Source organism: Ipomoea nil, unplaced genomic scaffold (genome assembly GCF_001879475.1).
Source record: "Ipomoea nil cultivar Tokyo-kokei standard unplaced genomic scaffold, Asagao_1.1 scaffold1277, whole genome shotgun sequence".
Taxonomy (NCBI): Eukaryota; Viridiplantae; Streptophyta; class Magnoliopsida; order Solanales; family Convolvulaceae; genus Ipomoea; species Ipomoea nil.
In genome coordinates, this window is record NW_017617705.1 from 459,124 (window position 1) to 475,528 (window position 16,405).

The 16,405-nt window shown below is 39.9% G+C and overlaps 1 pseudogene; it reads right to left on the bottom strand.

Moving 5' to 3' along the window:
• Positions 1-1,792: 1,792 nt before the first annotated feature.
• Positions 1,793-6,518, bottom strand: LOC109184669 (annotated as a pseudogene).
• Between the last annotated feature and the right edge of the window lie 9,887 nt (positions 6,519-16,405).

Genomic DNA, 16,405 nt, shown 5'->3' on the forward strand with positions numbered 1-16,405 from the left:
ATACTATAAACATATTCATATGCAATCTCGTGCAATAATAGACTCATACTCATATGTAATCTCGTGCAATAATAGACTCATACTCATATGCAATCTCGTGCCAAGCTGTAATCATATGCAATCTCGTGAAATACTATAAACATACGCATATGTAATCTCGTGGAATAATATACTCATACTCATATGCAATCTCGTGCAATAATATAAACATACTAATATGCAATCTCGTGCAATAATGTACTCATACTCATATGCAATCTCGTGGAATAATAGACTCATACTCATATGCAATCTTGTGCAAAGCTGTAATCATATGCAATCTCGTGCAAAGCTGTAATCATATGCAATTTCGTGCAATACTATAAACATACTCATATGAAATCTCGTGCAATAATATACTTATACTCATATGCAATCTCGTGCAATAATAGACTCATACTCATATGCAATCTCGTGCCAAGCTGTAATCATATGCAATCTCGTGCAATAGTATAAACATACTCATATGCAATCTCGTGCAATAATATACTCATACTCATATGCAATCTCGTGTAATAATATAAACATACTAATATGCAATCTCGTGCAATAATGTACGCATACTGATATGCAATCTCGTGCAATAATAGACTCATACTCATATGCAATCTCGTGCAAAGCTGTAATCAAATGCAATCTGTTGCAAAGCTGTAATCATATGCAATCTCGTGCAATACTATAAACATACTCATATGCAATCTCTTTCAATAATATACTCATACTCATATGCAATCTCGTGCAATAATAGACTCATACTCATATGCAATCTTGTGCAAAGCTGTAATCATATGCAATCTCGTGCAACTATATACATATAAATACTCATACACTATTTATGAAAATATAGTACTTTCTGTGGAGGTCTCTTTCTTACTTTCTTGAGTCTCTCCTGACTCTCTTTCTTTCTCTTGAGTCTCATTTGACTCACTTTCTTTCTCTTGAGTCTCTCTTGACTCACTTTCTTTCTCTTGAGTCTCTTTTGACTCGCTTTCTTTCTCTTGAGTCTATTTTGACTCCCTTCTTTCTTTTACTCGTAGACGGCTTAGGGAATGGCATAAATCCGACCCAATATCTCTTACCGTCTACGGAATCATTTTCATGGTTCTATCTCTGTGGAATAAGGTGATATGATTCGTGTCAAATCTTCATCTCGTTCCACTCCGTTCTGTGCTAAAACTCAGCCAGGAGGCTTCACGTTATGTATGGTTGTTCACGAAGTGTTTTGGATGTTGTTTTGGGTGAAAGGGACGTGGCTCTTGGAAGGCTAAAAACTTAATGTATGATGGGATTTTCTTTTGGATAGAAGCTTCGCATCACACGAAGGAAAATAGAAGCTTACATACACACAATCACAGCATGCACTTCACAGCTTCTAGAGGTGACTCTATGTAACACAAGAGTTGGAAGTAAGCAAAAGCTAACTCAATTGTCTCATTCATAATCTGTCCCTCAAAGTAGACATAGAGGGGTTTAAATACACTTATTCAAGCAAGGAAAACCACACAATTCAGCCCCACAAGGAGAGAAATTCTTCCTAGTGGTTGTATGATCCTATATTTGTGTTTGACTTAGTGTTCTTGTAACTACAAGAAGACTATGTCTTCTCAAACTTGTCCTAGCCTATTTATTTGTGCTGGAAGTCTAAAATTCAGAAAATAACTTATGCTAAAATAATTACATATGAACTTATCCTAACATAAGTTATAAATAATGAGATGATGTCTCATTTATACGGTCCTTTGTGCTGCTATCATTAGCCTTCTTTAAGTGTAATAATATGGTAGTATTGGCCTTCTCCTTTGCTGGTCATACTTTCTCCTCCATTCTCCTTTGTAGAGGAATAAATTTTGTTCCATTCAATCTTCTCTGTCCACGCACAAATGGCCTCACGTACCCTTGCAGTCCGAGCTCGTGTCATAGGACCATCCTGCACTTGTAATGGATCTTGCGTCCTATTTTCGTGTTGAGCTAATGAACTTGAGTCTCCTTGTGTGATATCCTCATCAGCTCCCCCCGCCATAGAAGGATTCGACCACGAATCTTGGTTTGCACTTATATCAAAAGGAGTCAGGTGAGCAACATTGAAAGTTGTACTAACATTGTCGTACTCCCCAGGAAGATCAATCTTATAGGCATTATCATTGATTCTGGATAGCACCTGAAATGGACCATCACCTCTAGGCATGAGCTTAGAATTGCGTTGATTAGGAAATCGTTCCTTGTTCATATGGACCCAAACCCAATCTCCAGGTTGAAATACAACTTTCTTCCGGCTTCGATTGACCCTGTCCGCCACTTGTTGGTTCTTTTTGGCGATTGCTTGGCTAATTCGTTCATGTAGTGACTTCACCACTTCTGCCTTCTTTGCACCATCAAGGTTAAGCATTTCATGACAAGGTAAAGGCAACAAATCTAGAGGAGTTAGTGGGTTAAAACCATAAACAATTTGAAATGGAGAATAACCCGTAGTGCTATGAACTTGTCTATTGTAGGCAAATTCAGCAAAAGGGATACACTCCTCCCAATTTTTCAGATTCTTACTAATCAACACCCGTAACAATGTGCCTAGTGTTCTGTTCACCACTTCAGTTTGGCCATCCGTTTGAGGGTGATTAGTAGTAGAAAACAACAATTTAGTTCCAAGTTTTAACCACAGAGTCTTCCAAAAATAACTAAGGAACTTTACATCTCGATCAGATACTATGGTTCTAGGTAATCCATGCAATCTAACTATCTCTTTAAAGAAAATGTGAGCTATATGTCTGGCATCCTTAGTTTTGTTACATGGGATGAAGTGGGCCATCTTTGAAAATCTGTCCACCACTACGAATATAGAGTCATGGTTAGTTTTGCTCCTAGGTAAGCCTAAAACAAAATCAATTGAAAGATCAATCCAAGGATGTGTGGACACAGGTAGCGGAGTGTACAAACCATGGGGCATGCTATGTGATTTAGCCTGTTTACAAACAATGCAATGAGTACAATACTTATAAACATCATGTTTCATTTTTGGCCAAAAAAAATGTTCATGCAAAATGTCATATGTCTTTTGAATTCCAAAGTGCCCCATTAGCCCTCCCCCATGAGATTCCTTGACTAGTAATTCACGCATGGAACAAAAGGGAATGCACAATCTGTTTTCCTTAAGAAGGTACCCATCATGCAAATGAAATTTTCCAAAGGCGTGATCCTTACAAGCAAGATAAGGGGTGCAAAAATCAGAGTCACTTTCATACAAACCTTTAATATGCTCAAGACCTAGAAATTTGGCTTGCAATGAGGTGATAAGAATATACCTGCGTGATAGTGCATCAGCTACCACGTTCTCCTTTCCACTTTTATACTTAATCACATAAGGAAAAGTCTCAATGTATTCAACCCATTTAGCATGTCTGCGGTTAAATTTCCCTTGGCCCCGCAAATACTTAAGAGATTCATGATCAGTATGTATGACAAACTCTTTGTGTCTTAAGTATTGTTCCCAATGCTCAAGTGAACGAACTAATGCATACAGTTCCTTATCATAAGTAGCATAATTTAGGCAAGCTCCATGCAACTTTTCACTAAAATAGGCGATTGGCATTCCCCCTTGCATCAGAACAGCCCCTATTCCTATTCCGGATGCATCACATTCAATCTCAAATGTAGCATTAAAATCAGGAAGGATGAGAATAGGTGAAGAACACAATTTATCTTTCAGAATATTAAAAGCCATTTCTTGTTTCTCTCCCCAACTAAAGCCAACATCTTTTTTTATTATTTCAGTTAATGGTGAAGCAATAGAGCTGAAATCCCTAACAAACCTTCTATAGAAACTAGCAAGCCCATGAAAACTCCTAACATCGCTAATTGATTTAGGTGTAGGCCATTCTTGGATTGCTTTTATCTTTTCAGTGTCAACCTTAATTCCCTCATCACACACAATATAGCCCAAGAATTTGACAGAAGTTGTGCAAAATTGACATTTTTCAAAGTTTGCGTATAGCTTATGCTCAATCAGAACATCAAATAATGCACGTAAGTGGGATACATGCTACTTTAGATTCAAGCTATATATCAGAATATCATCAAAATACACAACTACAAATTTTCCAATGAAGTCTCTCAAAACATGATTCATCAACCTCATAAATGTACTAGGTGCGTTAGTGAGTCCAAATGGCATAACAAGCCATTCATACAGACCTTGTTTGGTCTTGAATGCTGTTTTCCACTCATCACCTTCACGTATACGGATTTGATGATAACCAGATTTAAGATCAACTTTTGAAAATATTCGTGATCCATGCAATTCATCCAAGAGATCATCTAACCTAGGAATGGGAAAGCGATACTTTACCGTGATCTTGTTGATAGCTCGGCAGTCCACACACATGCGCCAGCTTCCATCTTTTTTGGGCACGAGTAGCACTGGCACTGCACAAGGGCTAAGACTCTCTTGAATGTGTCCTTTGGTCAGCAATTCCTCAACTTGGCGTTGAATCTCTTTGGTCTCTTCAGGATTGCATCTATAGGCTGGCCTATTTGGTAATGGTTCACCTGGTACCAAATCAATTTGATGTTCAATTCCTCTTATTGGAGGCAACCCTTTAGGCATTTCCTTAGGAAATAATGCCATGTACTCTTGCAAAAGGGAAGAGATAGCCTCCGGGAGGTGACTTTTGTTAGCTTCGATCAGCTTGTCACTTTTGAGAAGTAACAAGTATATCGTTCTTCCTGAGTTAAGAGCCCTCTCAATATTTTTCTTTTTACACATTAGGTTCATGCCTTTTTTGAGCTTTTTCTCATCTTTATCTTTTTTGTTCTTGGCTTTTGCTTCCTTTTCACTTTTTTTCTTTTGATCATTTACAAGCTGTTTTGGACTCAAAGGAGTCAAAACAATCTTTTTTCCATTGTGCATGAAGGAATACTTGTTGGAGTATCCGTCATGTTGGGCTCGCTTGTCAAACTGCCACGGTCTCCCCAACAGGATGTGTGCGGCTTCCATTGGTACAACATCACACATTACTTGCTCCTCATATCTTCCAATGGAAAATGTAACTAGAACTTGTTGGTCCACCTTGATTTCTCCCGAGTTATTAAGCCATTGTAGGGTGTATGGGTTTGGATGCTTGCTGGTTTTGAGTTTTAGTTTGTCCACCATCTCTGTACTTGCCACATTCGTGCAACTGCCCCCATCAATGATCACACTACATACCTTTTCATTGACCAAACAGCGTGTGTGGAATAAGTTCTCACGCTGGTCCTCTTCCACCTTAGCATGTGTGCTTAAAATCCGACGTGTTATTAGGAGTTCCCCTTCGTCAGGTGGTTGTTCTTCTTCACTCACCAATGTCATATCTTCTTCCATTTGCTCCTCCTCTGACTCGGATTGTACTTCACCTGTGGGCTTCACCACCATGGTCCTTTTATTAGGACAATCATATGCATAGTGTCCAAACCCAAGCATCGGAAACACTTCACATCTCGGAGCTTACGTGGAAGAGCTTCAACTTTCTCCTTCCCCTTCTGCTCTTGTTTATTTTTAAGCATGTCTTGGATGGGCTTGCACGTGCTGCTTTCGGATTTGGGATAGGTAGCACTTGTCCCCCCTTTCTTCTCCTTTTCAGTCCGCCATTGCTTGGTTTGTTCTCTTGGCTGGTTACGTTCATATCTTCTTCTTCGTAGTTGTTTCTCAACTTTCACAGCAAGTTGAAACAATTCATCATAATCAAGATAAGGTGTCCGTTCCACGATGTCAGCAATGTCGTGATTTAGGCCCTTAAGGAATCTGGCCATCTTCGCTTCTTCATCTTCATCTATGCGGAGTCTTGACAAAAGGGTCTCCAATTCTTGATCATATTCAGCAACACTCATAGAGCCTTGGAGAATACTTTGGAGCTTTTGATAAAGCTCTCTGTGATACCAAGCTGGTACAAATCTCTTCCTCATCACAGCTTCATCTCACGCCAGGTAACAATTGCGCCCTCACCATTCCTTCTCCTACTCATTACTAAATTATCCCACCAAGTGTTGGCATAGTCCTTGAACTCAACTATTGCCAAGCTCACCTTCTTCCTCTCAGAATAGTGATGACAATCAAACACTCTTTCTACCCTCTTTTCCCACTCAATATAAGCCTCGGGGTCATTTTTCCCATGGAAAGAAGGGATACGCATTTTAATGTTGCCTATGTTATCATCCCTCTCGTCATGGTCCCTCATATTTCTAAATCCCCTTCTACCCCTTTCAAACGTTTCTTCCTCCCCGTCATCTTCTTCCTCTCTCCCAATTCCCCTAGGATTTCTTCCACAACCTCTAACACTTCCTTCCCCCCTCTCGGATTCCGGTCTGCCTTGCAGCCTAAGTTCCTTGATAGCAGCGTCTTGTAATTCTAGTTGGTCTCTAATGCCATCGAAGACAACATTAAACCTTTGAAATTGTTGCTGCATGGATCTAAGCGTAGCATTTACATCTTGGTTGTGTTCTGGACTTGACATTGTAACCTGCAAAAATGTTAGCAGAAATAAAAGAGATTGGACCTCACTTCTCTCCCTTTCCTCACTCACTTTTCTGGACACTCAAAGCTCGCTCTCGTGTTTAATCCCTCACACCACTATACTCACCAATAGCCCTGCTCTTCCGCTCTCACAGTGTTACACAGAGTGTGTAAAGTTGACACTACAATTGGTGCATGCAAGCATATATTAGATTTGGGACTGCTAAAAGCAAGAAGGTACACTCTCAACAAGATTCTTTAAGGTTTCATATTTCATTACGGGGATTTTCACTTTTGACTTTTTTGATAGAGCAAAAAAAGGAAAGCAACAAGATAACAATTAAGATTATTTCAACACTACAGAATCACAAAGCAGTTTTTGGCAACAAGTCACCAAATCTGGATGTAACTTCATGAAATTTCTGGGAAATATTGGCTAATGGTTTTGACTGGAAAATTTCAGGGTTTATGGTATTATGAGTATAAAACTTCCCCAAAAAATTTCAAGGCAAAATAAGACACGGAGGTATTTTTTTTGGAATTTTTCTTTCAAACAGTGCAGGCTGAAATTTGGTAGAAACTGAAACAGTAGTTGGCCGGTATTCAATGAATTTCCTGTGATTATGTATGAATCTTTTTGGACAAATTTTTACATGGAAGGAAACATGTATGAGTTATCTACTACCAAGAAAAAATTCAGATCAAAACAACAAAGGGAACTATTTTTTTTGGATTTTTTTTTTCTGAATGCGCAAATGATAAATTTTCTGGCAGACTTAACAATAGGCAGGTTTTCTTGCAAGAATCGTAAAGTAAAGGAGTGATTTATAACCTGATTTTGATGAGGATGACAACTTGGCTTTGATACCAAAATAGATGATATGATTCGTGTCAAATCTTCATCTCGTTCCACTCCGTTCTGTGCTAAAACTCAGCCAGGAGGCTTCACGTTATGTATTGTTCACGAAGTGTTTTGGATGTTGTTTTGGGTGAAAGGGACGTGGCTCTTGGAAGGCTAAAAACTTAATGTATGATAGGATTTTCTTTTGGATAGAAGCTTTGCATCACACGAAGGAAAATAGAAGCTTACATACACACAATCACAGCATGCACTTCACAGCTTCTAGAGGTGACTCTATGTAACACAAGAGTTGGAAGTAAGCAAAAGCTAACTCAATTGTCTCATTCATAATTTGTCCCTCAAAGTAGACATAGAGGGGTTTAAATACACTTATTCAAGCAAGGAAAACCACACAATTCAGCCCCACAAGGAGAGAAATTCTTCCTAGTGGTTGTATGATCCTATATTTGTGTTTGACTTAGTGTTCTTGTAACTACAAGAAGACTATGTCTTCTCAAACTTGTCCTAGCCTATTTATTTGTGCTGGAAGTCTAAAATTCAGAAAATAACTTATGCTAAAATAATTACATATGAACTTATCCTAACATAAGTTATAAATAATGAGATGATGTCTCATTTATACGGTCCTTTGTGCTGCTATCATTAGCCTTCTTTAAGTGTAATAATATGGTAGTATTGGCCTTCTCCTTTGCTGGTCATACTTTCTCCTCCATTCTCCTTTGTAGAGGAATAAATTTTGTTCCATTCAATCTTCTCTGTCCACGCACAAATGGCCTCACGTACCCTTGCAGTCCGAGCTCGTGTCATAGGACCATCCTGCACTTGTAATGGATCTTGCGTCCTATTTTCGTGTTGAGCTAATGAACTTGAGTCTCCTTGTGTGATATCCTCATCATAAGGTATCGAACTATTAGTGTGCACACCCCCCTAACCAGGATTCCAAGCATGGCAGGCAGTTTCCAACTTCGTAACGTGGGAATATGCCGCGTTATATATACTGGGACCGCAATGTCCATAAATATCTCCCGAGAGGACATAGTCCAAACGGTATCCTCCAAAACCTCACCGATATAGATAATACATAAATATATCTCATGCATGCAACAACTCTACTACTTCTCAATGCATCAAAGAATGGTGTACACATGTTTATGGTTTTTGAAAGTATTCTTGGGCTCACTGTAACACCCCCGATTTCCAGACTAGTTTAAACCTTAATCATGCAGATAAACTAACCATAAAAACATATACAGCGGAAGACTAGATATGAAATATATATGGAAAACGTAGAGTGCTATGCCAAGTCCACCCAACGGTGAGCGCACAGGCGTAAACATCTGCAACATAATCTATCTATCCAAAGACAAAGTCAACAACAATAAGTCTAGAGTCTAACAAAGGCACGCAGGCCCAAACCATCACAAGGTTCAAGGGATCTATACTAACTGTCTCTAGACCGCGCTCTCGTCTACTCAGCACCTGAAAGAAATACACATAATATATGGGACGACGCCCGGTCAGCGAATGATGCTGGTAACCAACCAATACATGTGAAATATCATACATAGATATGATATATATACAAAATCGTTTGGGAAACGAGAAATAGTATATATAAGTTCAAAGAAAAGAGTAGAAGTCAATCACAAGACTCAATACACTCACAACAAAGACAAGGGAACACATCCCAAGACCGCAAGAAGTACAACGACACACAAGAATGGCTCAAGATGTATTCTACCATCGCTCAGTAGAATAACACCCGACATGCACAACACAAGAGAATAAGAGACATACAATGGCAACACATGCCTTCGCGACATCACCCGTCACGAATCGAGAATTACACAACAATGGAAACACATGCCTTCGTGACATCACCCATCACGAATTGATATGCCTTCCTTATGCCCGGTTCCCAGCATATGGCTACCCCCAACCTTATGTCTAGTTCAAACCATTACCTCCAGGACCCCTGTACACCAAGTCCACCCTTTTCCCTCCGAGGACCGTCGTCCCCATCCGCCAACGACCGCCAACAATTCCACCAATTTCATAGTACACAAGGGTACCGATCACACATATGGCAAAACATGATTTGGCAACACATGCCTCCCAAGATATACGTGAACCCGACACACAGGTCACAAACTCCATAATCACGTCATGGCCACCACGAAGACCACTGCCGTACCTTGGTGACTAATGTCCCATACCATTGATCGTGCAATCCAGGTACAGCCACACACACAACACCATCACAGGAATCAATTAACGGATCACAACGAAGATATGAAACCATACTCAACAAGGAAAGGATCACAATCCGACTCCAATGATGATTAACACAAGTCATCATCCACAATATGATAAGACAAACAACACACACACTAGCATTTAAACACCGAACTAGCATGCTTATCAAATGGGTAAACCAAACGTAGTTCCGAAGAACACATTAGACTCATCATAGTTCAACGAATCACAATGTTGAACACTTAGCACGATTCAAGATACCAAAACCTACATGGATTCCTGCCATATAGTTCTAGACATACGAAACATCAAGAAGACACTCAAATAGTTCCACAAAAGAACATCGGGAAGTCAAAAGACCAATTACCGAGTCAAAAGAATCACGGGGAACAAATCCCCGCCCAACACCAACATACGTATCCGCGGGTGGGGCCACGGGTGGACCCCCACTCGTGGTTCCGCCTGCGGGATTCATTCCCACCGGCCTTGTACCCCGCGGGTGGGGCGGCGGGTTGAGCTCTACATGCCGTTCCGCACGCGGGAATCATTCCCACCGGCCTTGTACCCCGCGGGTGGGGAGACGGGTGGAGCTCTACCTGCCGTTCCGCCCGCGGGTACAATACCCTGTACCAAATTATCCCTTCGGGGATTTTCAACACCAAGCTCAAATTCAAGTCTAAAACTGCCAAATCTCACCAAATACAACAAAATGACTTGAATCAAAGGAATAGCCAAGCAATGGCATACAAGAACCCTAATAACAAGCTCTAGATATGCATTTTCACAAGACAATGCATCAACACTCACATTTCATAGTAAAATAATATGTAGAATCCAATAAATCATCATATAGGTAAGCAAAATAGATTTTGTAGAGCATGGGTTACCTCATGTATACAAAAACCTTCACCTAACACTTTTCAAAGCTCCTAACAAGGTTCACCTTCCACACCCACTTCAAGAACACACCAAAAGATCATAAAGATTCTATCTTTAAGAAAAGACACCTTAGAAGACACTAAAAACACAAAAGAAGCATAGATCTTGCCCTCCTAGATGCTCAAAGGTAGGAAAGGTGGAATCTTGGAGATGAACTTTGAAGATCTTGGAAAGTCTAATCTTAGCTTGGAGAGAAAGCTAGCTAGGTTTTTAGAGAGAAGGGAGAGCTTTTTGCTTTGAAAGTGTTAGGATAGAAATGAGAGATGTCTCCTAGGTTAACTTGGAATACAATCATGAAAGGAAACGTCCAATTTACCCTTACTAAAATGAAGAGATGTAAGGGAACAAGGGAACTACTCACAAAGCTTTAGGCACAATACCTTGACTTGGGTTGACTAGTCAATTACTAGTCCCCAACTATTGAATTTTCAGGAATTTAAGGAATTAAATTATCAATTGGATTAGGATTAATTACTTAATTAATCCCCTAATTGAATTTGGATTACGGGGTGTCACATCCTCTCCCACTTAAAAGAAGCTCTGTCCCCGAAGCTTGGGTACGACGAATTAAAACAAACGATGAAATGAAGCAACTATGTGACAAGAGTGTCAAGAACATCCCTATTTGGTCAAACTCAAAGGATTCAAAAGGTACCAAAAACTGAGCAAGAAGTCATGTCATTGTAAGAATTGAAGGAAATAATCAACGGAGATAATGAGCATATCAAACTCTAAACCAAACACAACCTCCAACTCCTAACCAGCACCCAAGATCTAAACAACTAGCTCAAAGCACAAGCCGCATGGCTAACCACTCAACTCAACAAGCAAGCAAAATGAACATTCAAGGCAAACAACAAACAACTAGCAATGGTAGCAACAACAAAAAGCTAACAACAAGCTAAGGAAAAAGGTGAACGGGATTACCACGACACCGCACTAAAACGACTCGCTCTCTGATTCATCGGTGCGCTCCTCGGACACCTTGTCATCTCCTCCTCTTCGGCTTGAGCTGGTGTAACACCCCGAAATTTTGAAACTTTTAAATCTTATATAATAAAGCTAGAGAACTCAGGTGTACAGGCAACTAACTAAAATCCTCAAAGTAATGTCAGTACATAAGCATGGCACGCAATCCGAAAAGGGAAACTAGCTACTCTACGCGTCAGATCTCTAGCGCGCTCCGGTGTCTACTCATCTGTGCCTGAAAGCCAAATATATCGGTTCAGCGAGAGATGCTGGTAACCCACTCCAACGCGTTGAAATACAATATAGGTATATATATATATATATATATATATATATATATATATATATATATATATATATATATATATATATATATATATATATATATATGGATCTAGGAAAATCATTTTGAAGCAGGAAGTATATACTTAGGAGACGCTAGCTTTAAAACCAGGAATAGACTCAGCAAATAGGGACAAGCACATTAATCAATGATAAACAGTTAAGTAGAGTAAACATCATAAGGAATACGTATCTAAGGTCACAGATCACTTTCCAATTCAAACACATCAATACCCAAACATCATTCATATCACATAATTATTGATGGCGCCACGGGACCAATCGCATGCCCCGAACATGAGGGCTAATGCGTATAGCATTAACACGGCCCTGCAGCACCCTACCTCATACCGCGGCATGAAGGGAGTTGATCACAACCAACCCATAGAGGACCGCGGACGAACTCAACGTCGGACCACAATCCTACACACTGCTGACGCGCACAGTCGGTGGACTGTGATCCCCTTTACAAGGGGGGACGTACGACCCTACACACCGTTGATGCGTACAGTCGGTGGATCGTAGCGGATCAAGCCCTACACACCGCTGAGGGACTCAGTCGGTGGGCGTAGATCCTCGGAGACTACGACCCTACACACCGCTGTCCCATCACTCGGTGGATCGCAGCCAGCCGTAGCCCTACACACCGCCTGATTACTCAGGTCGGTGGACTACAACCTTCCTCGGTTTATTGGCCCTACACACTAGCACCGAGGCCCATGTGGACCGCAGTCCAAGAAGTGAATCAATTCGGCCTTGAGCCAACTTCTGAACCTCAGCTTAGGAACAATCCATTCGGCCTTCAGCCAACTTCCGAACCGCAGCCCGGGAACATGCAATTTGATCTTAATCAAAATGGGGGATCATGCATCACATAACACATAGTAGCATGTAGTAGCACATTGGGAGGGGGAGACATATAAATAAACTTACGTGTGATCATTCACATACTAAGAATAGTCGTAAGGGGTTCATACAACTTCCACCTAGGTCAATGGGTTACCGATTCAACTAGCATGCAATTCCTAAGACTCTTTTATCCTACGAATGGTACCCGAAACATCAAACTAGACTCAAGCACGACAAACGAGGTCCGTTGGGACACCATGGGGGATCAGGGAACATCCAACGGGGGAGCCGTAGACCCTGGGTTGGTACGGACCAGTGGGTAGCCGGTGGGTGGGGGTCACCCGCCGACTGCCCGCCGGAGATTACTGTTCGAGCAGCGGGTTGCCGGCGGGCAGGCGGCTGCCCTCTGCCCGGCGGTGATCTTTGGGCAGCGGGTAGGTGGCGGGTTCCCCTACCCCCCACTGACTCTTTTATCATAAATTCGTCCCGGGATCCGTTGTGGAACCCGAAACCATGCTTAGACAGTTCTAAACTAATAGGAACCAGTACACATGGAATCCAGAAAGGGTAAATAGTGGGCTCATCACAAGGCCCATAACGACGACCTTAAAACATCATTGGTGGAAGAAACAACAAAGACCAATAATAAGTCCATTCGATAGAGGAAAATATTATAGTGGCCAATTTCAAGTGATATCATGGATCGAAGACAATGCTTACAAGATTCGAGGTCGAATCATTTTCAAGAAGGGGAGGATTGATATGAATCCAGTCCAAGATTCAAATAAGATGAGTATTGTCCCAAGAATTGCTCTCAATGTAAAGATAGAGATGGATCGAAATACCTTAAACCTCACGAGAAACCCTTTGTCTCGAATCCTCAAAGACTTGGAAGAATCCCATTGTAGCTTCAAGTACCTCGATGATGCAATCTTCAATCAACTAGAGTCGGATCTAGTTTCCTTCGATTCAAGAACGAGTCCACGAACCTAAATCTAAGGTTGAAGAAAGTAAGATTGATTCGAGTCCACGAATCAATTTGCTAGTCGAGTCCACGACTAGTCACTAATTGAGTCCACAATTAGCTATAAGGTTTCTTACACAAGTGTAAAGAAAAACTTAAGAATTTTATTGAATTAAAGTCTCCTAAAACTGATATGGATGTGCCCTATTTATAGGTATAGGGCAGCATTGTAATCTAAATACAATGGGAAAAAGAGTCCTAAACCTAATCTAGAAAACAAGTAAATAGAGTTTTATTTAGAAAAGGATTTAAGGAATCCTTTCTAAATACAACTAGTGTTTTCTCTTTTATGCCAAACAATTTAAATTAATGATGACCAAATAATAATAGGGCTGATTTGGGCCTAATTTAATCACCAAAATCAGCACTTAAACAATTATAAAAAAAAGCCTTGAGTTATTCTTCATATTTTGCAAATGGGCTTGACTTGGATTTCCACCATCTTTGAACATCACCAATGAAGAGTTGCCTTAATTGTTTGGACTTGGGGCTTGTGATTGGCCCAATTAGTACTCTTAATGGATCTTCATATGTTGGGCCGCATCATCCTCCCCTTCTTGAAAATGATTCGACCTCGAATCTTGTAAGCCTTGTCTTCGATCCATGATATCACTTGAAATTGGCCACTATAAGGGGAGAATAATAAGAACCAGTACACATGGAATCCAATAAGGGTCTATAGTGGGCTCATCACACGACCCATAACTACATCCTTAAAGAATCATTGGTGGAAGAAACAAGAAGGCCCAATAATAATTCCATTCGATAGAGGAAAGTATTATAGTGGCCCATTTCAAGTGATATCATGGATCGAAGACAGTGCTTACAAGATTCGAGGTCGAATCATTTTCAAGAAGGTGAGGATGATGCGGCCCAATATAATGAAGATCCATCAAGAGTACCAATTGGGCCAATCACAAGGCCCAAGTCCCAAAGATTAAGACAACTCTTCATTGGTGATATTCAAAGATGGTGGAAATCCAAGTCAAGCCCATTTGCAAAAGGTGAAGAAGATTTCAAGGCTTTTTATAATTGTTTAAGTGCTGATTTTGGTGATTAAATTAGGCCCAAATCAGCCCTATTATTTTTTGTCATCATTAATTTAAATTGTTTGGCATAAAAGAGAAAACACTAGTTGTATTTAGAAAGGATTCGTTAAATCCTTTTCTAAATAAAACTCTATTTACTTGTTTTCTAGATTAGGTTTAGGACTCTTTTTCCCATTGTATTTAGATTACAATGCTGCCCTATACCTATAAATAGGGCACATCCATATCAGTTTCAAGGAGGCTTTAATTCAATAAAATTCTTAAGTTTTTCTTTACACTTGTGTAAGAAACCTTATGGCTAATTGTGGACACAATTAGTGGTTAGTCGTGGACTCGACTAGCAAATTGATTCGTGGACTCGAATCACTCTTACTTTCTTCAGCCCTAGATTTAGGTTCGTGGACTCGTTCTTGAATCGAAGGAAACTAGATCCGACTCTAGTTGATTGAAGATTGCAACATCGAGGTACTTGAAGCTACATGGGATTCTTCAAAGTCTTTGAGGATTCGGGACTAAGGGTTTCTTGTGAGGTTTAAGGTATTTTGATCCATCTCTATCTTTGCATTGAGAGTAATCTTGGGACAATATTCCATCTTTATTTGAACCTTGGACTAGGTTCATATCAATTTGGTATTCAGAGCGTAGGTTTATCTCATTCTTATCTTACATACTATTTTTTTTTCTTTGTGTCTTATTCATAAAAAACCCTAAAAAAAAATTTCCTTTGCATTATTGATTGTGTTCTTGAATCTTGATACATGTTCTCTAGTTTCTTGAAAAACAATCCCGAAAGCGTTTTCCCTTTTTCCCGTCCAATATCAACGAGACCTCACACTTCCTAAGCACCATATTATCACATGTTCTTTCAAGAAAACAACCCCATCTCACCCTTACCTATATCCAAAGCGCATTTACGCGCAATCACGTCTCAATCACACCCTATCTAGATTTCCGCGTGCTGTGACCAGTTTCAAAGAATTACCTATATCTCGAGATCCACTGGTTAGTTTCATCTGAAATTTGGATATGTTGTAGATCTCTTCTGGGGCGTTCTTTAGATATATTATACATTGTCTAATTCTTTCTGGTTAGTGAGATATTGATCTTCAAAGTCAGTGCATTGTTTCTGTTTTTCTGGGTGATTCTTGAAATTCTTGATTCTGTTTTGAAGGGGTTGTGTGGTTCCTCTTTGTCCGAAATTTTTGTTGTTATTTACAGTAGTTATTTGGAGGTTACCTATCAAAAAAATCAAAAATAAATCAAGAAAGTTGAAAAAAAAAGAATAAGAAAGCAATAAAGAAGAAGAATAAGGTTGGGAAAAGAATTTGGCTGGTAGGAGAATTTTGGAGGGACAAGGAAGGGGAAAAGTATAAGTTTTGAAGGAGTTCTTGATAGATTCCTAATTGGTTGTGGTACACGTGAATCCCTTTTATATTCTATTTGTCTCTATCTTTTGATATTGGTTTTGCATATCTTTCAGCCATACTTCCTTCTTTGGTTCCCTTTTTCTTTCAAATCTTGTTTAGTTTCTTTGCTTGTATTGTCCTTTTTCTTTGCTTCTTGCTCTCAATTTTATTACTTACCTCGCGATACACCCT